The following is a 25,911-nucleotide window of genomic DNA, read 5'->3' on the forward strand; positions in this document are numbered from 1 at the left end:
GGCATTTTTAATGAGAAGACGTTTATCTCCTACTAGCATTTTTTAGATTCAGAAAAAGGAAACCTTGAATTAAACATAAAATGCATGTAAGTGGTCTACGAGTAAACTTTCTGAGCTATATTTTATCCTGAACCATGATTCCAAGTCTTTTAGCATCTATTTGAGGATTTGTTCCTCGGTTGTATCTGGTTATTCACATACTTTTTGTCTACACTTCAGTATTTCATCAGTCCACAAGGCATCCACAGCAAGGGCAGAATTGTAGAAAGCCCTACAGCATCCACCTGTGCGGGCATGGGGCATCTTGTGAGGAAAAGAGGGTGTGGGTGGAAAGAGAAGAAAGGCTGCTGCATGTTCACTTTGGTTTGGGATTGAGATGCTCTTTTGAGTGTTTTCTTAGGAATGGTAATGAAGACCTGGGATCTGTGCCCCTCATTCTAGCTCGTATCTCTGTGGCCTGGGAAAATCTGGCCTCCCCATTCTAAGTTTTGGGAGTGAGCCAGCAGGAAGAAGAGCATTCAACAAAGAGATCTGGTTCAGCCTTCGAGACTGAGGTGGTCGCCGTGTGTGAGGTGTCCTCTCGCACATCACCTAACACAAAGAAAGGCACTCATTGGTTCTGTTTTGTGGAATCCCACAACCCAAGAGCTGCTGTGTTCATCATGAGCCAGGGCCCAGCCCTGCATGCAGTGTTGGAGGGTCCTCCCTGGTGCTCAGCTGCCTTTCTCTCAGTGCTGGTGGAGGCAGATCTTGTGTGTGCCTTACCTCCATAGTGCGATGCTTCGCACAGCTTTCCTCCCCTATCTTCCACCTCTGCTCATTTCACCACTACCCCAAAGGCAAACCCTTAGTTTAGTTACTGTTACTGAGTAGGTGGTTTATTATTACATAGATTTTCTTTGTCTGAAGGTCTGCTGTTCGTTCTGGGTGGAGGTGTTTGGCTCCAGTCACATTTATCTATCTGTGTCCACATTTCAAGGATTTCCATGGTATTGACATTTCCATTACAGGAATTTGAAGAATGTTCAATTATATACAGGCCATGAAACATATTTACTTTTTTTTCTAATGTCTGCCAACTATTCTCTGCCAAACTTTAAACTAGGCTGCCATGGCTCTTAAAATTATTTTTTTTTAAACGTATTTGCTATATTGTTATATACACGTAGTGCACGCACAAATAAAAGCTCATATCATAGTATTAGAAGACAGGACCAGATTTTATCTGGAGGATTATTGTAGGCCTGTTTCTAATTTATGTAATGTTTTTGTTAATAGCAATACCTCTTTTAAATGCCCAATAAAATACTGTAGCATTAATTTAACTAGAAATTTCCGTAATTTTAGATATCCCCCCATTATAACAGGTCAGGCTTTTAACAGATGTCTCAATAACTTTGCTATTAGCAGGAATATTTCGTGAATTAAAATCAGGCCTCTTTGTCTCTGTCACTCATTGAAATGACCTACATATTTGGCAGATGGGGAGGACTTGCTTGTGCATTACTACTGCTGTGTTAGGGTTTTTTCAGCTGTGTATTTTTGAAGAGAGGAGGATTTAACATAAGTTAACATAGTTTATTTTTTATTAATACCATACTTCAGTTGCTCTTTACAGAAAAATCATATTAGGCACATCTTGCCTTTTAAGCATAGAAAACATCTAGGACATTTCTCCTGGGCACCAGACTCCTGTCTTAAATGTAAACCTTTCAGTGGAGCAGTGGACAACTTTTTGCAATTGCACAGACTAATGGGGCTGGAGCAGAAGGTGCAATAACTCAGCTGCTGCAGAGGTCCTAGAAGAAATCTCCTCTGGAGACCTGAGCACTTCCCAAGCCTTTCTGGGGTGTTGATTTTTGTGATTAAGTATTTTCATTCCCCTTCCTGGCATAGAGTGGGTTTTTAAGCACTGTGCAAAGGGTTTCGCCTAAAATGGCTCCCTGACATGTTGTTGTGCTGGCACATGACTCTGTTTGCTATGAAGCATCAAAAAGGACCTCTTGACCTGAATGATGGCAGCAGAGCCTGAGTCCTGCTGCGGTGAGGCAAACTCTCGAGAGAGATTTAGTTGTAAATGTGGCCTGTTTATCTCCTGCAAAACCACTGTCTGGCATCCTGTGCTTTAGCACAGGTAGAAATGATTTCTTATTATTTTTGTTGTAAGTTTGATTGAAATGTAACTAATTACATGAGCAAGTGAAAAAGATCCACACATGAATGGGCTGCCTGAGCAAGCAATATATTCATCACAGTCTTCAATCGAGAGGTAAAAAAGCCACGTGAGATCAAGTGAAGTTACTTAAGGGATACATTTGACCCCCCAATTCAGTTTATTCTAAAGGCCCAAGTCAAGGAATGATATTAAGTTTCTACATTTTCCATTGACATCAGAGAGAGCTGCAAGCTTTTACTATTTTTCAAATTAGACTGTTTGCTGTCAAGGGTATCAGAACTGTCTGATCCAATTTAAGGGCATTTAGCCAACAAGTTCAGAAAACAGCAAAATTAGCATTTAGAGCCATTACAATTCTATTCTCTTGCCAAGGATTCTCCCTGTTTGCAAGGAAATTTAACTTTTCCTACCCAGTGAGAACAACCTACAGTCCAGTTGGCAGCCAGGAGTGCTTTATCAGTCATCTCTCAAACCTTAAAGATGTTCCAGGAACTGAAGAGGCAAATCAGGAAAGGTGTTATGTTATCATAAACCTGTCATAACATAGTACTGTTCCCTTGGCCTGGACTCCCTAGGACTTCAAGTGGGAATATCAGTTGAATTGGTTATCTGGTTATCGTGGTGATGGTGATGATGATGATGATAGCAATGAATACCACAGTTTTCAGCTCTTAACTACTTGCTTAGGAAAATATGAATAAATTAATACAAGAGACCTGGTTCCCCTTCTTGGAATTTTAGGTCTTTCTTACTTTATTCAAGTAGAATCTTAAGAGGGGTGAGAGAGCCTAGTACATTTAAACTCAAGTTGTACTATTTTAAGGAGTTTCCAGGGATATAGGAGCTGTCTTAATTCCACTGGCCTGCTCTGTTGTATGGTTTGCACCTGGGTGCTATCAGAGAAAGTGGCTGAAAAGAAAGCATACACCTTTTCAAAGGGCACATCAATTCTTGAGGTGAAAACAGTAAATCATTGGGTTAATAATTGTCTTGCTGGGTATTGTGCTGTCTCTGAAATGGGAGAGGAGGTTTCTGATTTATTACAGGTTTTCCTGTAATAGGGATAGAAACACAGCCCCACAGAGTATCACTGTATGTTTATTATTTGTGTGTCTAAGTAAAAGCACTGTCTTTTAACTCTTTTTCATCTTGTACAAAGAATGGCGGTAAGGACTGTGAAAGACACTTAGAGACAACAGGGGAAGGGATGTGGTACATCCTGCGCCCATTAACAGTGTCAATTAGCACCATTTATCTTGAAATTTGTCCAGCTTGGAACACAAAGTATGTAGATCAGGGTTTGGGCCAGACAGAAACATAGAAAATGATGGTATTTGTGGAGACACCAGCCAATGTGGGGGAGAGAGCAAAGGCACACAGTAATTCTAGAAAGAGCTGCATTTTTTGTGTGTGTGAAAATTTGATTATAAGATTATTCTTTCAACATAAACACAATTCTCTAAAGACTTATTAATGCTTCAGTAGCATAGTGGAAAGACTCTAGTGCAGTCCGCTTTAATAGCTTTCTGGCTTGAACCCCAATACATAATGTTCTAGTAATAGTTTATGGGTGACTGCAGTAAATTGGTAGCAAGTGTTTTCCATTTTTTGGCTCTCCTTATCAGTTCTGCTGGTGGAACATTTTGTTTTGAGAATATTGCAGACGCAATTGATCTGCTTTGGATAAGCGCTCTAGAGTTTTGTGTCTTTTAAAATGTATGTAGAGATGAGCTTTTCCTCCATGTCCCGAGATGTACTGTGTAAAGCTGGGGGCCACTAAAATGTTACAGGGAATCTGAGCAGTTGGTTAGACCCAGCAGGACTCCACCTACCCTAACTAATGTTCTGCAAGTACTGCCAAAAAGGCAGAGCTTTGCTCCCCCCTCCTACTTCCCAATATTTTCATTGTTCTAGTCCTTTCATGCAGTAGTGGAAAATTTGTTCCTGTCCATGCAGGAATAAAGATCTTTCACACAGGTTCACTTTAGATCCAGATGGCTTTTTGAAATAGAAAAAAACATGGAATATTTTATAATAGTGGTTATGGAAAAGAGCCACTTTTGATTAGAGATGGGCCTTATATGGTCACCTTTGATTTCTACTGGATTTGGAGCTGAACTTAACTGTAATTACAGGAAGAGTGAAATTCCACGGCCTCTATTATGCAGGAGCTGTCCCTCTTGGTCTTGAAATCAATTAATGCACAGCTCCAGATGATCTCTATAGCCAAGCTAATTGAAACAGCCTGCTTTCATCTCCATTCCCAAGACTAGAAGAAGAGTTGGGTAGCTGAACCCAGACTGGAAATGTCTAGCTGCTTTCCATGTGTAAGAGGCCAGACAAAACCCACCAGCCTGATTGTCTCTGGATTCCAGTCCTCTGGATATGATAAATAAAGTCAAAAGTATACAGAGAGAGTAAGCAAACTTATCCAGTGGATTTTGCCACTGAACATCCTGTGCTTGTTCCTGGCTCCATTTTATTTCTTTAAGCAGCTCTCATGCTGACTCTTCGCACAATCATCCAACATAGTTTGTAGATCAGATTCAAAATAAAAATAAGTACATTTCTCCAAGATAACATTAAACACATGTAAAGGACAGCTGAGTGTTTCCTTCATTCCTTTAATCTTCTGCATGTACTGGAACATTTATATAAAGGCCATATTGTAAAAATACTGGACTTGGGGCAAAAACCAAATTTTAAAGAAAGTAAACTAAAGTCTGGACATTGCTAAAGCAGAGTGAATAGATATAAAGTAACTGAATGTGGACTTTGCCCAGTTAAAGTATCCCAAATGACAGCAGGGGAGTCAGTTTGTTGTACAAAGCTGCAGACAGAGAGCTGGAGATGAACAGAAAGTACTGAAAATCTGGCCTTGAGACAATAAATGGAAGTGTTAAGTGGATGAGAGAGAGCATTGACGAAGAAAGTTAGAAATAGAGAAGTGCAAAATGAGAGTTGTCATACCAGAACCGCTTCTAATGGTGTTTACATTGTCATAAGCCTAATAAATGTGGATATTTCTTCTCTGATGCATGCTAGCGATATTTTAAAAACGTGTTATGGGCTCAGAGGAAGAGAAGAGCATCTGAGTAAAAGGGTATGCAAGTTGGACTCTGACCACAGAGCCTTAGTGCTGCTTCTGTGCCATTCCCATCCTGCAGCTCTGCGCTGCTTTCTCTGCCTGTTGTGAACGTGGATCTCTTTTTCTTGTTGCTTAACTTATTTAACTGAGTTGTTAAGATAATCCTATCAATTACTTGATAGGATCAATGCTGCCTTAAACAATTTGATTTCCTTATTTTCCAAGGGAAAAAATCTCTGAAGCCGTGTTCAGATACAGTTCTGGGAATCTGTTGCGTATTTCATTCATGTTGGATCTGCAGTTTTCCATCTTTCATCCTTTGTAACAGAGGACAGCTTACAAGCACTGCTGCTAATGATGCCCTAGGCTGGCTCTTTATCTCCACAAACTGAAATTTATCCCATTTCAAGCTAAGGATTCTGAGCAGGGTTGTCCAATAGGTAATTTCCCATGGTAAACATTATGGTAACTGGAGTTATCATTCCAGAGCACTGAACTTTCAGTTTCTTTTATTAGTGCATCACAGAAATCATGCAAGAGGCAACAGCAGTCAGATGTGGCCATTGTTATTAATTTCTGCTGTGCAAAAGCAAATATACAACGTGAAAAATTCAGAAACGAGATGGTCCTGTATTTGTAATCATTTATATTATTCAATATGCCCTTAAAATAGATGTGCAAAAACAATCATGCAACTTAAAGAACAAAGAGGGTAATCCAAGAAGGATAGTTAAAACCCCATTTCCACAAAAAATCCTGCTTTTTTGTGCTTCTCTTATTTATTAAGTAGTTAATTTATTTTTATTGAGGATCAGGTTTGCAAATATATGTTTAGAAAGCTACTCACATTACAGACAATCATTAAGGTCTAGTCTAATAGCTATTAAAATGAGAATAATATTTAAATTGGTAAAATTCGGAAATGTGATGTTGAGAATGAGCAATGAGTAGCCCTGCAAGAAGACTCAGTGAGGTTTGGTTCAAATTATCTGCTCTGGTTTATAGAGGGTAATAATTTTCTTGATTTTTTTTTTTTTTTTTTTTTTTTTTTTTTTTTTTTTGTTGTTGTTTTTTCATAGGTCAGAAGCAGAGAATTTGCAGAAGAATGTTCTTTTCTTGATGTGTGTTCCTTTTACATTTAACTGTATTTCTCCACTGCATAAAGTGGACTACTTACAATGCCATGATGTGTTTGGAATAAACAGTAGAGTGCTATATTTCACTGTAAGTTCTGTCTATAGAAAGTGCTGGCTCTCAGATCAGCTGTTTACATTTTTCTGAAAAAGCTTCCATCTGTTACGTCAAACTTGTTAATATAGGTCCTCAGGATACAATAACACTAATGCTTTAAGTATCTAAATGAAATGTCAGAGTCCAGTTGCAGATACCAATTTCAAATGTGTCAGTGTCCTGAATCCACCTCTTTTTACTAACAGGCCATTTAATAATCCATGTAAGTATCTATGGACGTCTAAGTCTTTGAAGGGCTGTGGGGGTCCAGATGTACAAATGCAGTTACAGCAGCAAATCCTCACAAAAGCTTTTCCACCACGCTAGCATGACCATATCAAATTTGGCCTCATTTTTTTTTTCTGGCTTTGCAGCTACAACCATCAAGACCTATTTAGAGTGAAAGTAAGCTTGGTAAGGGAAGTCTCCCAGCTTCATGTTGTTCCCAGTGAAGTCAAAGCAAAGTGATTGCATGAATATAGATATACCTTACTTGCATGTATATTTTGCCCCTTGTTTAAAAAAAAAATGAAACCCCATAGACTTTACAGGTTTTTTGTTTCTTTTTCCTTGTTATGGTTTGCATTCCTTCAATTTAAAACATAACCGAGTCTTTCATATTTTTTTTCTTGTATGAGCTGCTGTAATTTATTATTATAGTGGCCATTCGACTAGAATGAAGATGTATACCCCTCTTTTGATCCTTGTAAAGATGAAGGGTGAAATGTAAGTTTGTTATATTACCTTTCTTGTTTCTACTCTTTTGTATCCATGGTTTTTTAATTTACATTGCATTGTGAATGAAAACCCTTATCTTCTGTAATGTTTTTTTCCTGCCACTCAAATTTTGCATCAACACAAAGGGTTTGTTCTTCACTTTGTGTTCAGTATTTGGTCACGTTCATTATGAGGTGTATCTAGAATACACAGATCACATTCAGAAAATATCATTTCTCACTGTGTTTTTCTTGATATCTTATTATTAAAGACTGTTTTTTAGTGGATAGAAATCCATTCTATGCATAAAACTGCATTCAAATGAGGTTTACACATCTAATCATACCTATATTTATTCTGAAATGCTCAGTGATCAACAGTAGTTTCAAGTACAATGAATGGTTATAGATCATTTGAGTAGTAAACACAATGGCATTAGTTAAATAGGACCATGCAGAGGTTTAATGGTAAAATAATAATTAAAAGAATCCTCTTCAGTTCCATAATAACTTTGGCCACATGCCTTCATCCAACTCCCAACACCACCCTCATGTACGCTTAAAAAAATACTCATATTGCAGACAATCTTGTGTAACAGATTAACATAACATGTCTGGAACATTACTCAGATTTTTGGGCAATGGCAATCTGAACATGTTCATAAGTTTAGCTTTCTCTCCACAGCATCCTGCTGTTAACTCTTGACTTTTTCCAATGGGGCATGACTCTACCTAACTGGAAAGCGCTGCCTGTGGTGTCGCAGGGAGGGTTGTTTAAGTGTGGGCATTGGAGGGACTCTGCTGAATAGAAATACTCAGCGTTTTAAGGGGCTCACACAGGTAAACAATATTGTAAGGACTGAAATTTTACACTCGCATTCAGATTTGAATGGCTGTGATACCTGTCTGATGGATTATTTCAGTTTTGGTAGTGAATTACACAGAATTGAATGCAAACATGGATATACAAGAGAGACGTTAAAAAGGCAGGATTCTTTTTTCTTTAAAAAATAAGATGATGTAATGTCTCTGGGTTAGAAACAGAAATTTAATCATTTCTTGCAAAAGACTGGAAGTTAGGAAGCCTTTTATTTTCTTCTGCTCTTTATCTCACTCTGACTTGTTTTTCTGATAGCTTTTGCTGTCTTGTAAAGTGGGACTCCTGCCAGTGGAGATTTGTGGTGGAAAGAGTTTGGGGCACCAGTTATTATCGTTGAAGTATGATACAGCCTTCAATTTGATGTCACATTTTTTTTAGGTGGCCAGACCTAAAACCAAAATAACTCTCTGCTGTGCATAGGATTTAAAGTATAAGTCCCATTTATTTTTTGTAACAGATTTCATCTTGCCCATTGGCAAAATAATTGGCCTCTGTAAAGAATCAGTAAGTAAACAGCCAAGCAATTTTTGCTGGTACATATTGTAATTCCCATTTTAAAAATTACTTAATAAAGATTGCCTTTTATAAAAGCTATTTTTGTATATCAGAGGCATGTTGTACTAAACGAAAAGAGGAAAAAAAATACCTCTGTCATTTGAAAGAGACCGTTTAGCCTCTGAACATATTTGCTCCACACTAAATAATAGATGTTATTCTCAGAGAAATAGATGTTCTATATAGTTTTATGGAAACTGTTTTGTTTTTTCTGGATCCTTCACCCACTCTGTCTGCCTGCCCCCAAAACAACAAATAGATTTGGCTAATACGTGTTGTAGGTAAATTTTAGGTGTGTCATATAAACTATTAATTTAATAAAGTTAATATTTAATTCATTTTTAATCATTAACAAAAGGGGAAAGTTCAGCATTGAGGTATTCTTCCTCCCCATAAAAATAAACATTAACAATCAGTCTAATTCCTAATGCATAATGTTGATTTGGAAAGTTAACCATAGTAGATGGATGTGAAGATACTACTCTGCAAATTCTTAAGATTATTTTCATGCCCTTAAAATAATTGTCTGAAGGTGTTATTGACAGGGTTGTACCTGCAGGAAGAATGGTTAGTGTTATGGATATAGGTATCATATAATCACTGAGAGCTTTTCCGTTTGATTTCTCATCCTGTTACCTGGCACTGTGGTTTTTCCATAGGTATTTTTTGTTGAGCACAGCTCTGTTTGCAGTGGGCAGGTCAAATGAATAAATTTTGCATGTATGCAAGAAGGTGGTAAGGTCTGCAAGTTTATTCCTAGGGAAGGCCATTCCACTACTCTTGCTCTGGAAGATCCTTCTGCTCTTTGACAAATGAGCTGATGGGGTGCTGCAGTGCTTCCAGCTCCTTCCCATCCCTCTGCCTTCTCTCCACTCAGCAGTGAAACACTGAGAACTGAGAGTTCATCTTCAGCTGCTGCTTTAAATGCTGATTGTTCTCTGCTGATGAGAGATACCCATGGCTGTTAGCACCCTGCTTTCATTTTCAGCAGAAGGACCTGCTGAGGCAGGGAGGCAGGAGTGTGGTACTGGTGTTCCTAGCACTGGCTCCCTGGGAACTGCTCTGCTTGGAATGAGCCTGTAGGATTCAGGCCCATTTGCCATGCAGCAGTACTTGTTTAAAAGCAAGACTTTAGTGCTTTTCTATGTACCTGGCTGGGTGCTTTTTGCCAGGAACTGAAGAAGGAGAATCTTGAAATTGCAAAGTCTGATTCTCATTCCCTTTAGAACTTCAAAAGTGATTGAGTTAAAGTGCTGGTATTTTTCATGCGACTCCACTGGTATCCTGTGATTTGTTTAGAGGACTCCTTCCCAGGCTTTACTTGGCAAAAACACTGAAATACATTACTTAACTTTCTACACATAGAATAGAAGCTGTTAGTCAAAGTCATTCTTTTGTGGGAGAGGCAAGACAACGAATTTTTCATTCCCATTGTCTGTTTCAGTGTTGGAGGAGGCATCACTCTAATTTTGTGTTAACCAGTTTTCATTTTGAGAGCTATTTGAAATGCCACTTCACAGTTACTTCAGAGATTCAAGGTCCTATCATGCAGTGGAGTGCCAGATTTTTCTGATGTGTGCAGATCTGCAGTAGAAAAGTCAAACGTTTTTGGATCCCTAAATCTCATCTTTGAGTTGACAGAGAAAACTATACAATCATTTCTGACTTTTAAAAGTTGTTTCAGCCAAAGACAGATTCATTTTCACTGAGATTCAGATGTATTTTCTTTTCTGAATAGTAGGACTTGTGATCAGAGTCTGATAGAAGACTTTTATCACCTTTCTTGTATAAAAAAGAATCTCATTTTGATGTGAGTTTTATTTATTAGCATTATTTATATTGTGACAGCATCGTGGATATTCTTTCTGGGCTTGCTTCCTGGGCAGCACAAATCTCAGCTAGACCTAGAGACTTACAGTCATTTTTTTGGTTGCCAGTAGCTCTGGAAATGTCTGGATACCTGGAGACTAAGAAGCAGTGAGTTCTGTTTGTGTAGTTTGTCAGTGGACTCACAGGTCTGGCAGTGTGCACCTAACTTTCCACATGGGTGTGCTCACTAGTCAGCACACACAGACCTTGGCCCACCACAGGTTTTTTGTCTCATAGGAAAAAGGGAAGAGAACAGAAAATAGGAGTACTTTGTGATGGAATAGAGATCTGTAGCTCACTCAGCTAAACATGAGGCATTTAGTCTCTGCATCTAGGCTAGGTGGAAGGAATAGGCAGAAGAGAAGGTGACAATTCTTTGGTGATAGACTTAGCCAGGTATCTGAGAAGAGAAGGAATTGCCCTCTCAAGATGTTCGCCTTGTTCCAGTGGTGAAAGGAGCAGTGTAGGCCACAGTGTCCTCTAGATGGCCAAAGTTAGATGAGATGACTTTACCCTAACGCCTCTATGTTTTTAATTCCCTACTTGCAGAGTGAGGATAACCTAGTTCTATTTGTTTTTTTTTAAAGTGCTTTGAGATGCTTGCTGCTGGAGTTTTGCAGATCTGAAGTAGCATGATGTTTGGAATTGCTCAGTCAATGGGGTAGATAGAATTCTGAGATTTTTGCTGTATATAATTAATAGAGAGGAAGGAAGACTTCGTTGTTAAAGCAGTGGAGTTTAACCTGAGATAAAAGTTCAACACTGTATTTTGTCACAGATTTCCTGAAAAACTCCTATCTGTGTGTCTCAACTCATCTGAAAAAATAGTTCCTGCTCTTTCACCCTTTGGCTGGCTTGTCTGAAAATTTTTTTTCTAGTGACAACTGTCTTCCAGTCTGTGCACTGCAGTGCCTAATACAACAATCTCATTGCGATCTCAAAACTGTACTGCAATATCAAGCATTTCTTATCAGAAAACGTAGTTTTGTATTATATGACATGTTCCAGAAACATGTCATATATTTGTTTAGTCTCTTTTAACATAACAGGACAAAACCCTGCATAAATCATTGACCTGTATTAAATGAAAGAATGGTGCAAATTTTAGAAAAATATAGATAGAAGTTATATATGTAGGTCCTATTAAAATAACATCAAGTGGATTGCATGTTTTGAGGGGTATCACTTAAGAAAGAGATTTTACTATGGCAAGTATTTGTACTAAAGCTTTCTTAATTTAAGGGCTGTGCTGTGTAATATGCAGTGAGTTAAATGAATCTTACTGATTTTGGTAAGATTAAAGCACAGTTAAGTTTGATCAACAGCTATCCCTGCAGTTTTGCTGGTGCATTTTCAGCTAAAAGAGGAGATCCTTTTGGGTCGTTTTTTCAAACCTTAGTCTGTACAAACTTTGTTCTGTAAAGTATGCTGCATTCTTGTAATGGAGATATCTGCTAGCTTGCAGTATAACTCCCAACACGGTTTTAATCCAGATACTATATATTGACGTTATCTCAGCTACAGCTTTTACTTAATCAACTGTCCGCATGACCTTAAAGCAGAATGAATGTTAGAACTAAAAATGTGCAACTGATCTGAACATCTCAGTCTTCATATTGATTAATATAATAGTTATTTTTGTGATATTATACATTTTTAATTAGAGCCATTCTTGTTACTTGATTTCTATGTACTGGTTTTTATACATTAATCTTTATAAAAAATAAATATCTGTAATGAATGGTAGGAATGACTGGAAAAAATAAGGAGAAGAGTGATGTCAGGATCGAAGATGTTTTGTGGGTGTCATTTTTAGTACTGTTTCAAATATGTATTTTTGTTCTAATTCCCTTTGTGTTTAGACTAGACAAACCTATTGCAGCATGAAGGAACTGTTTTGTGTCCAGAAGTCATTGCAAAGTGGCAAATATTGAATTTTTAATGTTCCCTACTGAATATAACTGGGGAAAGACACATTTTCTAAGAGGTCTTGTAGATTGTTTTGTTTTGTGGTTTTTTTTCCTAGAGGAAATGTGAACTAAGTTTTTTTATTGTGAGGCATTTTAGGTGTGTCATACAAGTCTTATACATGTATTGGAGTAATACTGAAAAATTCAGTAAAGTACAAGAATAAAAAGAATGGAAAATAGGCTCAATTTTTTTTTTTTTTTTTTTGTTTTTAAAAATAAAAAATGTTTTGAATGTCACTTGACAAACAGCAACTGATGACGGTGGGAAAAGCTTTGGAACTGATAGTTTGTCAGGGATTTTAATAAACAGTAAGAGTCCTTTGTAATAATACTGAAAATACTTCACCAGCAGGGAAAAAAAAAAGCTTTTTCTGTGATCATGTATTCTTGCAGAAAGAAAATTTGATATTTACTGAAGTCTTAGTGTCTGTCTTAGCAACCTCATTGTGGAAGGATTGATAGATACATTGACAAATTATGCAGCAGAATACAAAAAGCTAAAACTGATTACAAATAAGTTTTCTTGCCTTTTGATGACCTTTTATTTCTTGACTGGGGTATTGTGAGCTTCACAGTCAACTGGAGACCACTTGTCTTGGGAGGTTATCATCCTTTCTTCACTCTGTTGCATTCACCTGCCCATTGATACCAGAAAAACGTATTTCTGATAAATGTGAATGCTTCACTAGTTAGAGATCAAAAGCAAATGTAGGAATTGTACCAGGACTGCTTGTGGGCATTTTGACATAGGGCTGATTCAAATCAGGCAAAAGATTCTGTGATTTTTCCTTTTCTGGCCTGTACAGATGACGGAGCTTTGATTCACTTTGTAAATAGAAGGAGCATGAAAACCAGTGTATTTTTCATCCTCACTAAGGACTAAAGTCAAAATCTCCTTTTCAGTGGTAATTTCTGAGCACCAATATAACCAAAACAGCTATAGCTATAGCCAGATAACTGGGATCCCTGCTCAGAGCTGCTCCCCAGCTCTTCAAAGCTTGGATCTGCTTTGGCTGAGTGATTCTCCTTTGGTACCACCTGCTGCTCGTATGCACTGGGCATCCTTCCCAGGGGCTTCCAGCTAGCATTGTGTAAGTACACACTGGAAAGGCTGCATAATTCATGAGGACATAGCTAACGTATCTGCCTCTTGAAAAATGTCCTGAAAGCACTTCTAAACTCAAAGAAAGATCCTACTTTGTCTTCTGGGTCTAGTAAAATACAAAAGGTTTTGGGAGGATTTGCTGTTTGTTTTGTTGCAATTGTTTCCATTGTGAGACTTCAGCAATTTTGAATGAAAGTCGTTTTCCTTCAGCTGAGGCTTCCAGAGGAAGATTTGAAATCAAAAGTTAAAGAAGGGATAGGCATTGTGTGTATATTGCTAGTGTTGCATCTTTTGTCTACTGAAGTATTTGTAAGCTAGCCTTTAAGTCCATCAAAGTTACATTTTAGTGTTTTCTCTACATGCCTTCTGCTTATCCTTATTTTCTGTAGCATTAGGTATACTCAGAAATGCATGTATTACTTATACACTCTTCTCTATGTGTCAAACAGAATTTGTAAGTCATTTATGTGAGCACTACACAGTAAACCATTCTCATACAGTGTACTAAATATTAAATATACAGCATAATGTGCTAATAAAATGTTGCTAACATAAGTAGGCCACCTAAATTAGAGAGTAAGCCAACTCTGTGATTAACCGTCTCATCTCCTGCATTCCTGAATTGCACCTTTGAAAGGCTTTGGTAAGAAAAAAAACAAAAACAAAACCAACAACAAAAAAAACCTAATGTTTGACCATTATAGCAGTTAAGAGTAGATTAATAAATGTTATCAGTTATCACACTGTACCTGTTTGTATCAAGGCTGAGGGAATAACAGTAGGTGAATTGGCATTGGAACAGACTTCCCAGGAAACTGGTCACAGCACCCAGCCTGACAGAGTTCAAGAAGGCTTTGGACAATGCTTTCAGGCATGGTGTGACTCTTGGGGTGTCCTGTGCAGGGCCAGGAGTTGGACTTTGATGATCCCTGTGTGTCCCTTCCAATTCAGCACATTCTGTGATTTTGTGATATGTCTTCATTAATGCAGGGCTTCAAAGACAATATTACAGAATCGTTTCTATTAAATGCTACTTGAGAAAGGTTGTCTGAGATTCACAACCATGTTTCTGCTGTGGTGGTCATGATGATATTACCATTCAGACAAAAAGTTGTGACTGTGTGATGGCTTGAGCTTACTGAGGAGGAGATGGGTGTTGTTTTACACTGCTCAATGCTGGGGACTTCAAAGGATCTGTGCAAACTTCAGCAGGTGAAGAAATGTCACTTGTTTTATCCAGCAAGGAACCTTGAACTTCCCTCATTTTCAGCATATCACCTGGGAAGGCTGAGTCACATTAGCGCTGGGCAGAACAATGTTTCAGAAGGGAGAATGTAAAGATGGCCCAGATGGAGGTCTGGCCTAGAAGAGCATCTTGTCAGAAAACCTCAGGGACCAGTGGTGATGACCTTTTTTTGTTTGTGGCACAGATGAGGTTTGTTTCAGCAGGGTAGCTTTATTCAGTAAAGAAAATGCGTCTGTGCTGGGGCTGTTTTGTCCTTTGTTGTAGAATTTCTGTCTGTAACTTTCACCAGGTTTTCCCTCTGAATCTGGCATCTTCCTAGCAGATGAGCAGAAGCTGAGGAAGGTGCATATGCCTCACAGGAACCTTATTTTTGCTCAGCTGCAGTTCAGAAACAGCCATCCTATTCACTAGCAAACACATGAATACAGGATCTTTATACTAAAACTCTTATTTCTATATTTATATATATTTATATATATATATTTCTATATTTAAAATTCCAGCATGGTTTGGTGAGAGGAAGGTATTTGGGGGTTAATAAGAAATGTGTATTCTTCAAAGCAGCCCCACCTCCAAAAAAAATGTCCACAGCCTTATAAAATACCTGGTTTGTGTCCTAAAATAAAGCATGTATTTCATGCTCTAAAAGTCTGAGGTTTGTAGCTGAAAAAGATTAAGTAAATAATTCAGAATTTGTTGTGTTTACTTGTTAATAATTAAGCAGGTTAGTCTGTGTACTTTTTATAGGCATTGAACTTTATTTATTTATTTTTATTTACTTGGCTCATGTTCTGATTTTTAAATTTGAAGACGTTTTTACCAAGGAAGAAATCTTGAGAGAAAAGGCATCAAGGAGTTAAGTACTGCACAGGAAATAAAATCTGTAGGGACACATAATCTCTGGAGAGAATGGAGAATTGTCATCTCTCACTTCCCTTCTGCATTCCTCCAGACTAATCTCTAGTGCTTTAAGGGAATTGAATTTTAAAGGTGATCATGATTTTTCAGCAGCACCTTTGATTCCTACTTTGTGTTTCCAGAGACAGAGAGGTCTTTCTTTGTTAGGAGGTGACATTTGGTTCTTCTCAGTCAAAGGAAAGTTCCAGCCGTGTTCCGTTTCAGAAATAGCTCAGAAATTTGAAGGCGAAGATGGGTAACAGACACATCATGTGTCTGTTTCGTGTTGTTTGAGTGAGTTACAGTCTGGGGAGATGCTGTAAACCGACAGATGTAAAGTCTGAAATGCTTGTATTTTGAGGAGCTACGGAGAGGCCACAGCAGCATGAGTTGCTCTCCCAGCCACATTTGGAACCATCCTTTGAGAGACTGCATCCTGTGGCAGGCGATAGTTCAGTCCAAGCGGATCAGTCTGGGCAGCTTTCAGTGGTAGTGACCAAGCCAATAGCTTCCCAGGCTCCTCTTGAATCTCACTATCTGCTTGAGGAGAGAATGTGATGAAAATAAAATGATTCTGTGTTTTCTGTCCAGTAATTTTTGCTTGTTGTTTTACATAGTCTAGCCCTGAGCACAGATTGAAATAGAGAAAGAGATTTGGTTCTCCCTTCCTCCCCTGCCCACTGCTAATCACATTCCCTTCCTACCTTAAGTAAGGCCACTGCCTAATATTTCTGAATGTTTGAACTGTTCCTTTGGTCTTGGCAGAATAAGATATCATTTGATATTTTCACTCACCTTTTCCAAAGGGGAGACAAAGCACAGGGTAGTGTGAAAAGGCATCTGAAATTATCGGCATTAAAAGACAAAAGCTGCTGAAATGTGAGAGTGATCTTTGAACTGTATATTAAAAATCAAATATTTTAAAAGACTGTTTATGTGAAAATTAATAGCCTGATTTTGTTGACAGTTGAAGTCTTCAGCTGTTACCATGGCATGTTTTAATTCCCTGTCTGCACTGGTATTTCCTTCTGAAGAAATACACAGGCTTATTGCTCTGATATTAAAAATGCCATTTGCTTCTCATGTTCCAGGTGATGATTTCTGTTTAAGTAAACTTATGGTACATGAAGTGAAGGCATGTGAACCTCACAGACAGCATTACAGATGCTCCCTTTTCTCCATCATGTGACTGCTGCCTTCAAAGATCATTTTGTCCTGAGCCTAGACAGTTAATCCAAGTCTTTCACAGAGATAAATATGGGCAGGCAGTATTTTTCAAATAGATTTGAGTAGTGCACAGGGAACTTAAATTGTTTCCTGAATGACTTTTTCATGTGTGAAGGATGTAACTGTAACACAGTTGTTTCTTTAAATTTTTTCTGTACATGTACAAAGCTTCCTTTCCCACAAAAAAGCCAAATCGTATCCAGTTCATTATCTCATACTTGCAGGCCAGGTCAGTGGTCTGCTTTGGGTAGTTGTCTTCAGAAATTCTTCAGACAATGTCTTTGTCATGGAATTTAATGCTGGTCACTTGATTTATTCTTTTTTCCCCCAGACAGACAAGCTTGACTCTTGAGAAAAGGTACAGAGATGTCAACTCTAGTTCTCAGTGGACCAAAGTCCATATCACAAAAAACCATTCCTACAGTGAGTCAGAGTTGCCCTGTGGTTGTAAGTCCAGTGAAGGGTTGAAGCAGCCCCAAAACCTGGCCGTTCAACATCGTCCCTTAGTTCAAAGCTGAGGGGTAGTGGTGAGCCTGTGTGAGGCAATCTGTTCTTCTGCTAGAAATACTGCCCTGAAAATAAGGAGATTTCAAGCTTTAAGTGTGCCAGATAAGACTTTTCTACAGTCATTAAATTCTCACAGAATTTTTTTAAGAGTGTTTTTGTCATGCACTGTCCGTTTTGCTGAGAATATACTTGCCCAAGTTTCATGCCAGGTTGAATCTCAAAGAGACCAAGAGATTTATGAGTACTCTCACAGTGAATCATGTCTGAGATTCTTTTTTGGCTCTTATATTCTTAGCATTAATAAACAGTGATTTCTTTCATTCACTTGCTGCTGGACTTTAGCTTGTATACGTGATGACTATGTTTGGAAGGGATTGAACTGGAGTGATGCTAATATAATTTATCTTACTCTTTGAATTTTGTTTTTAAATGTAGGATCTTAAAAAGAGAAGATTTGCCATCCTACAATATTCCCCCTCCCACCATAACCTCGAGAAAATGTAAATAGAATTGACACCTTCTTTACATTTTCTTGAATGGAGTGTGTTTATTTTGGTTTCAGTTAATCTGATGATAGGTCACTGAACAATGTTTTTTTCATTAACAGCAAATATCAGAAGGCCATGCAGCCTGTAAGGTATCAACATAAGGAAATGAAAAAGAATGTATAGTTCCTCTTGTTGCACTTTCAGCAGTACAGGATGCTCTTGTTACTGTACAAACAATTAGCATAGTGGAAGAGGCATTTTTAATTTAGGACTGTTTAAGTTATCAATTTCTGTATTTTTTAGTTTTAGTAGTAGATCTCATTCTGGTTATATATTTAAAAAGCAGAGTGAATAAAGGTACCTCATTTACTTCATCCTGTAAAGCACATTTTGCTAGGAAATCACCATGGCCTAACTTGAGCCTTTCTGAGGACTGATAGACTTACAGCTTTGAGCCCGGTAAGCCTCTAGTGAGCCTATGCTGTGAAGTATTCACCTCTGCTTTGTGCAGGGAGTTAACTTCCATGTAAAAGTGAAAAAAACAAAGTGGTTCCTGAATTGCATGCAGAGTTTTTCACTCCACTGATGTCATACAGATGCATCAGATTTTGAAGGTATTACTTGATATGATATAATTTGAATCACCAATACACTGCTGATCTAAGTTAAACCACAAGGTTTAAACATGGAGGTTGGAATTGAAAACAAAGTGTATGGCCTGGAAATAGCTGTTTTGGTCCAACAAATTACCATCTCAAGTATAAGGCTTGATTAATTTAAATAATGTATAAAAACAGTTACAAAAACTGTGGCAGAAATGTTGCCTCTAATTAAATTCAGGCATTCAAATGTTTAGAAAGGATCAATTAATGATTGTGAAAATAAAGTAACTGTAACAGTTATACAGACTCTTGTACAGCAGTTTCTGGCAAAAATTACAGCTGACAAGAGGGTAGCTTGTCATCATGAGTAGTTGTACAAATGTTCAAATGCCAGTAGCCCAGAGAAGAGAAACGGAGGCCTTTGACTTGGATCTAATCCTTTGCAGAGCTTAAGGAGTCTAAACACTGTTGGAGGTCTGACTGTTCAATGGGTTTTAAAATAGAAAATTTTCTCTCACACCCTGTGATCAGATTTTCCCATGTTCTTTCCATGCTTTTCAGGCTCCCCAGTACCACCCTCTCTTACTGGGCTCACTCAGCAGAGCCATGTCTCACTGCAGCCAGCCAGCACAGAATGGTGCAGCTGCTAGCTGAGGTAGACTTCAGGCAAACAGTACAATTTTGTACCTAATAGTATCTCTTGAATCAAACATATCCTCGTGCAATCCATCCAGCAGCATTTAAAGGTCAAAACCCCACCTCATTACTCAATATCTAGGCCTTCTGCTTTGCTTTATTCATTGTCTGTGCAGATCTGACAGACTGTTCCAGACCATCCTTGTGTAATGCTGGAAAGTGCTAACAGCCACTGTCCAGTGAGTCTCTCTCTATAAAGGCAACTGCAGATTATAGGAAAGCTGAAGCATTTGTTGCACAGCTTAGATCAAGCAAAATAAACCTTCTTCCCTGAAAACAGTGGAACAGTGGAAGCTGCCATCCAGCAGGCTGTGCCGAGTGCACTCAGGACTGAGCCACACAGGCTGGGGCATTGTTACAGGGAAATTTCTGCAAATGCTGCTGGAGGCATCATTTGATTGCAATGACCACAGGTAGAAAGCACCTAGAAAACAAAAGGAAAATTACAAGATCTGAAAAGAAATTGTGAGCATGCCTGAGAGAAAGAAACAGAAGCATCCCTGCAGTAGCCAGGAACTGGTGGGAAGTCAGGCTTGGAAACAATGAGCCTGAAAGCCTACTGTTATATCTTCTTTATTTGAGAAAGCAACACTTTGTAAAGGTACTCCAAAGATGAGTTCATTCTAATTAGTAATCTGTTCTTACCTGTAATCCCAGTAGTTAAAATATCTTCTTGGCTAGCTATGAAGAACCCCCACTAGCACAAAAAAAAAAAAAAAGTTTATATATATATATATATATATATATATAATTTTATAATATGTGGACCATTTATTAATTTTTAAATTACTTTGGTAATTTATCTAAAAATTCTATTTTTACATATTTTTAACATATATTGTTAAAGAATACCAGTCATTTTAGTTAGTCCTGCCATACTCAAGCTGGCATTAGCTTTGGACACAGGTTCCTAGGTGGAAAGTCAGCACTTGAGAGTAGCAAAGGGATCTCACTGCCCCTGCAAGGAAGCAGGAAGCCTGACTGGAATGGATTTGGGCACTGTAATCTACGTGAAACTCTTATAACAGGAACTGGAAACTGTGCCAATCTGTTCCCTAAACCATATTCTGAATTGGTGAAGGAGGGTGCCCAATTCCTACTTTCAGTCTTCAAAATGCTTACTTTTTCCTCAGCTGTGTGCCAGCCACTTCTGAACATTTTGGTAGTTAACAGTGTATGGTACTAGGTCTGCTTTTGCTTCTTTGTTTCTTCAGTGCAGCCTGTGGAGAGGTTTTCTGAACATTTTAGTCATTAAAGCCCTTTCAAATATGAAAATGTTACGCATGTTTTTTCATTTAAAAAAAATAAAAGGAGAGAAACTCTTTAGACTTGATCTGTTAGAGAACTTACTTGCAGCTTTTTCCAAAATGCATTTGAATGACAAACTTAAGTGTCAAAACTTTGGTTGTGATGCGCATTTGTTTTTATCCTAAGATGAATGAAACTACACTTAATGGAGAAAAAAGAGATTTACTTTTTTGAAGCATGGAGTCTTAGAATTTGCTCTCTACCTATTTTGTGTCCAGCTGTATAACTTCCCTCTCTGAAGCATGTGCATAGCGTGACATTTAAAATACTAATTTGAAATTTAGTTTATTTTTTTGTCACCTGTGCACTGCTTGCAAATGTGTAGGACTTTGTTTTGTCTTCCTTCGCATAGGTGTATGTTTATGTATATACAGCATTCCACCCACTTGCCCCACTGAACGCCAGCTATTTCACTGTTATGGAAACTCAAGGATTTTTGTGTGCAAATCCCTAAACATACTCATTTCTTTTTTTTTACAGCAGCATAAGAAAGAAGTGTTGAGAGCTGCTCTTAACCCTTTTGGAGGCCGAAGTCAAAAGGTAAAACCAAATGCTAATGTTTGTGTTTCTGAAGGTGTTGACATCTTAATTGTTTGGAAATGCTGCTTCCTTATCACATCTAAACTGAGATTTCCCACAGGAGAAAAGCAGGGATACGGTAAGAGGAATCAAAACATTATTAGACCTTTTTAAGAGCCACCAGCATATCTGGGCATAAATTATACAGGTAAGTTACAACTGGTAAACTGCAATTATCTGTTTTACTTAATATGAAAACATTGGCGTTGAGAGTCAATGGGAATATCAGTAGGATTTAATATTGCTAGGGATTTAATGATTTTTGTCTCACTATTACTTGATAGTTTTTATGATATATAAAGTTTTTTCAAATTACAGTAAAACAAATCCTGTAGCTCTCTTCTCAGGCAAGAGTCCCTCAATGGGAGTTTTGCCTGAGTGAGAACTGAATGAGGTCTAAATAATTAGCAATTAAAATATTCAGTTATTGTGCCACTGTATATAACAAAGCACTGGAGGTATTAAAAATTGCTAATCTCCTTCTTATTAAAATGTTAACTGCTAAACATAATACAGTTTTGCATTTCTATCATTCATTTTTGCAGTTCATTAGTAGAGGTGAAATGTTTGTGACAAATAGTCATTTGAACTTTTAAGGGATTGACTTTGTTTTCCTGGCATTTTAGTTAATATTTCTGACTGAGTTAATTTACAAGCAGAAGTTTTTGCATAAGCCGTGGATTTTAGTAAAAAACCTGATCATGAGTGACTTCTCATATGCCATTCATGAGTATTTGCAGAAGAAAGCCAGTGGTAGGCTGCTCCTCAGGAGGCAGGCCTGGGCAGTTTGAGTATGTAATTTATGTATGTTTATGGCAGTTTGAGTATGTAATTTATATACATTTTGATCAAGCAGCTTCTTGTAATGGACTCCAATGATAGGTTAAGGGTTGTCCAAAGGGTTTACTGGACAATTTTCAGGGAGACACTGGCATGTGAACAGTTCTGAGGAGCAAAGTTGTGCACCCCAGGCCTGTTAGTCAGCACATGAGCTCTTTATTACCCTGCTAGTTAATGGAAGGGCCAGACTGTGCTCTCATCCTGTTTCACAGTGCAAAAGAATGAGTGAGATGTGTCTCCTTCTTCACATGGCAGCAGGGGAAGTGTGGGAAGGGAGAGTCATGTTTGGTGTTAGAGAACAGAGTAATAAGTGAAGGTGGTAACTGGTAGAGGAAGAAGATAAATTTATGGAAAGATTTGGTGACAGGTGAATTTCCCAGGGGAAGGCGACACCCTCAATACTATTTCTCCCATCGTCACTCCCTAGAGAAGATTTGTTACTTACTATGCCTAAAGGTTTTTCTTTTTTCTGATCTTTCTGTAGAGACATTTAGACCTAGGCATTTAATTGTGCCATATAACTGTTGGCAATTCAGGCCATGATTCTGCAAGGATTTAGATGTGTATTTCACTTGCAGCATTATGAGTAATCCTGTTGAAATACATGAGATTAATTGCAGAACATAAAGTTAGGCATGTATATTTGTCTTTGCAGTAAAAGAGGTATAGTTTAATGTATTTATTTACTTTCAGGGTGGGAAATTATTTTTAAAAATACATAAATACATGGTGTTTTCCACTAATTTTGTAGCAATAAAAGAGGAGAGGGATGGTAGCAAAATAAGCTTTCTGCTTGCTCCCCAAAATTACATTTTTGTCATGTTCTCAGCTGTAAAGTATGGGTAAGAATAGGCTGCTAACATTTTCCTTTTTGCATGCACAGTTAAACCTCCGGCTAGAATGAGATGATCATAAGATTTATTATAGAGGAGTGAGCAGGACAGAAATCAAACAGGAAGGCATGTGTACTTGTGTGGACTCTTGTTTATAATTTCATCAGATTGGTGCACACCTCAGACATTTTATGTAGTGATAAGATATGCAAATTATTCTGGAGCCAGCAGCAATACCTTCACCTGAATGTCAAAACTGGCAGAGATTTTTAAACCAAACCTCAATAACAACTTGTATTTTAAAGCAACTTTCCTAAGGTATAGCTACCAACTACAGACAAGTAAGTGCAGAATTGTTTCTACTTTCCTTCATGCCATTTTCCTTCCTCTCTTGTTTACCTCCATGGAGGAACAAGGCTACAGGCTTGCCTGTAAATACTGGGTGTAACTATGGGCAACAGTCCAGATGAGCTACAAAGGTATGTGGAAGTTTGTGCAAAGCACAGGAATGCAGTTTGAAAATGGGGAGACATGTGGAATGAGAAGTACCAGAGGAGATATCTTCTGTTTCTCCAGATGCCTACATCAATTCTTTGTATCTCTGAAGGGATGGGTAGCACAGACTCTTCATTTCAACTGCTGGTTCTGTCTTTGGTTTTAGTTTTCTTGCATTTGTGTCCTTTAATCAGAATGTGTTAGTAGAAGCCTGTGGATACAGTGGAATGTTTGGATGGTAGCTTTGCCATGAGATCAAGAGCTGAAATTCCTCAAAGATGTAGATGTTCAGCTGTTGGGGTTTTGGTTTTAAGTGTACATACACTCATGAGAGAAAGAGTGTCACTGAATATGCAGCCTGGGATTTAAATGTTAGATGTGTTTATTTTTTGAATCCTTGTTCAAGTCAGTGTGCACTGACTGTAAAGTGATAATCCTGTGCATTTTCCCTAGATTCCTCCTCTTCTCTCTGTGGATGTTTGCACATAACTATGTCCAAATGCTTCCCTCTGAAGTTTTCTTAGGACTTTCTTGGCTTGTTTTCTTACTGTTGTTGTTTTTAGTGTGTGTACCTAATTAACCAGAAAGCAATCTAGACTGAAAACATCCAACAAAGGGTAACAACTGAAGTTCCTGATTAGAAAGATATGACCTGTCCATAAAATAAGTCCTATAATACATTCTCATGGATCTGGGTGCTGTTTGTGAAAAAGCCAAAATACTCAAGTCTTACTGCTTGTGCTGATTTGGGCCACTGCAGCAAAACATTTTTCTTACAACAACTAATTCTAGGACCTACTTTGATGTTGTGAATACTTGACTTCTACCCACTCAAACAGGAGCACTTCAAAATAATTAAAGTAAATGAATTATCCACACACAGAGCAAACCCTTTCAGAGGGAAAGTGAGTTTAAGGAAAGCAAGAATCTACTTTTTTTTTTGTGTGTGTGTTTTTTCTAAACCATGTATTTCAAGGTCTTCTTAAATAAGAAGCGAATGCTTTTGTTGAAACAGAAAAAATAAACCTGAATTTTGGATTGTCCTTGCTGCCATGGCTGATGAAGTTAAATCATTGAAAACTAAAAAAAAAGAAAAAAAAAAAAAGCAGACGAAATTTGTCTTTTCAAGCTGTAGTGTATTGCCTCTCTACAAAATGCTTACTGAGGTAGCACTGGAAGAGCTACAGTGGGTGTTGTGCTATGTTCACTTTTAATGCACTGCTGTAAGAGGCTTGGAAAGATTTGGAAGTATTTGAGGGAATTTTCCTGATAGGCTGTAGGAATTCTCCTGGTTTAGTCTTTCACCTGCATGGATACACTTTAACCTTCTTTCTGTTGCAGTCCTGGTGCCATGGCTGCAGCTACCAACATGGACACTTGGCCAGTTGGCACAAGAATTGATCACTTGTTGCTGTATAGGGAATAGTTGCCTAGATCTGATACCAATAACCTTCTTAATCCTACCAAAACCTATGCATTCACGTTTGATAAATGTTGATACTGGAATCTGTCATGTTCTTTCAACATCAAGCTTCACAGGAAATCTCTGCATCCGTGTAGAAGTCCTCCTTTACTTGCAGCTCCAGGAGGTGAAATTCTGCTTCTTTCTTATGTTGACACTACATTTGCTGGGTCTTTTTCACTGCTGAATTTAATTCCAGGCATCCAGTAGCATTCCAGAGGAAGAAGGGACCAGCATTGCAGCCTTCACTGATGTTTCTCTGCTTGTGATGAACCAGCCCACTGAGCTGGTTAACCATTACACTGACTTTTTCCTGTTGAAGGCATAGCTGATTTATGCCCAGGGGACATGGGTTACCAGAGCCTGGACCCAAAGTTCAGTATTGTGTGTGCATGTGTGTTTATGTTTACCTGCATGCATGTCTGTTGTGTTATCCAGCAGATATTCTAGTAAAACTAACAGTGCCAGGCCAGTGTGCCTGGTTTTAGGTATAAGTCACAGGTAATACTTTACTCTTCCTCCTTTATTGTTTTTGATAATGAATGTGAAAGGACTGGCCTCTTAAATCAACACACTGTTTCCTCGTTCAGTGCTTTAAGCATGGAGTTTCAGGACGCTAAAATTCTCATTCTTAGAGCACATTTGAATCGTGTGGCCTGTGATTCATGTTGATTTGCCAGGGGCCACAACCTAATACCTCCTCTTTGAAAAAGATAACATCCCTCTTCACTGAGAGTGTAAAAGTGGTGGCCAGAAGTATATGCCAGGGAAGTATTTTGAGGTTCAAAACAAGGTATTTAGGTGTCATGGTTTTTGATCAGATGTGTGCCAGGGTCAAAGCCAAGAAGAAACTTTCAGTCATTCTCATTTTCTTCATCTGAGCTGCAGATCATCTGGTAGTATTTGGATGACGTGGCACAGGTGACACTTGCCACTTTTGCCACATGGAACATAATTTGACTGAATTCTTTGTTCTGTGCCAGTGACTCAGTTTACATTCTTCGGAAAGGATAAATAGCAATTTTGCTGTCCAGATGTCACATTCAGGTGCCCAGTCAGATTAAAGTACTGGTCTTTAATATCTGTGGTGTTTGTTTTGGGAAAGTTAATTTTCTTCAGTGGATAGCTCAAGACAGTGAATT

The 25,911-nt window shown here is 38.1% G+C and overlaps 1 protein-coding gene across 4 annotated transcripts in view; it reads left to right on the forward strand.

The window, feature by feature from the left end:
• Positions 1 to 25,911, forward strand: part of ZBTB20 (zinc finger and BTB domain containing 20) — a 476,227-nt gene that overhangs the window by 66,519 nt on the left and 383,797 nt on the right. For 3 of the 4 annotated variants that reach the window (XM_041410848.1, XM_041410849.1, XM_041410850.1), the window contains exon 2: positions 21,041 to 21,100. The gene's annotated coding sequence lies outside the window, so the exon portion shown is untranslated. Of the gene's footprint in view, positions 1 to 21,040; positions 21,101 to 21,200; positions 21,288 to 25,911 lie in introns of all 4 variants that reach the window. The other variant, XM_041410847.1, reaches the window with a different exon arrangement.

This window comes from Onychostruthus taczanowskii, unplaced genomic scaffold, assembly GCF_017590055.1.
Source record: "Onychostruthus taczanowskii isolate IOZ18803 unplaced genomic scaffold, ASM1759005v1 scaffold34, whole genome shotgun sequence".
In the NCBI taxonomy this organism is placed as follows: Eukaryota; Metazoa; Chordata; class Aves; order Passeriformes; family Passeridae; genus Onychostruthus; species Onychostruthus taczanowskii.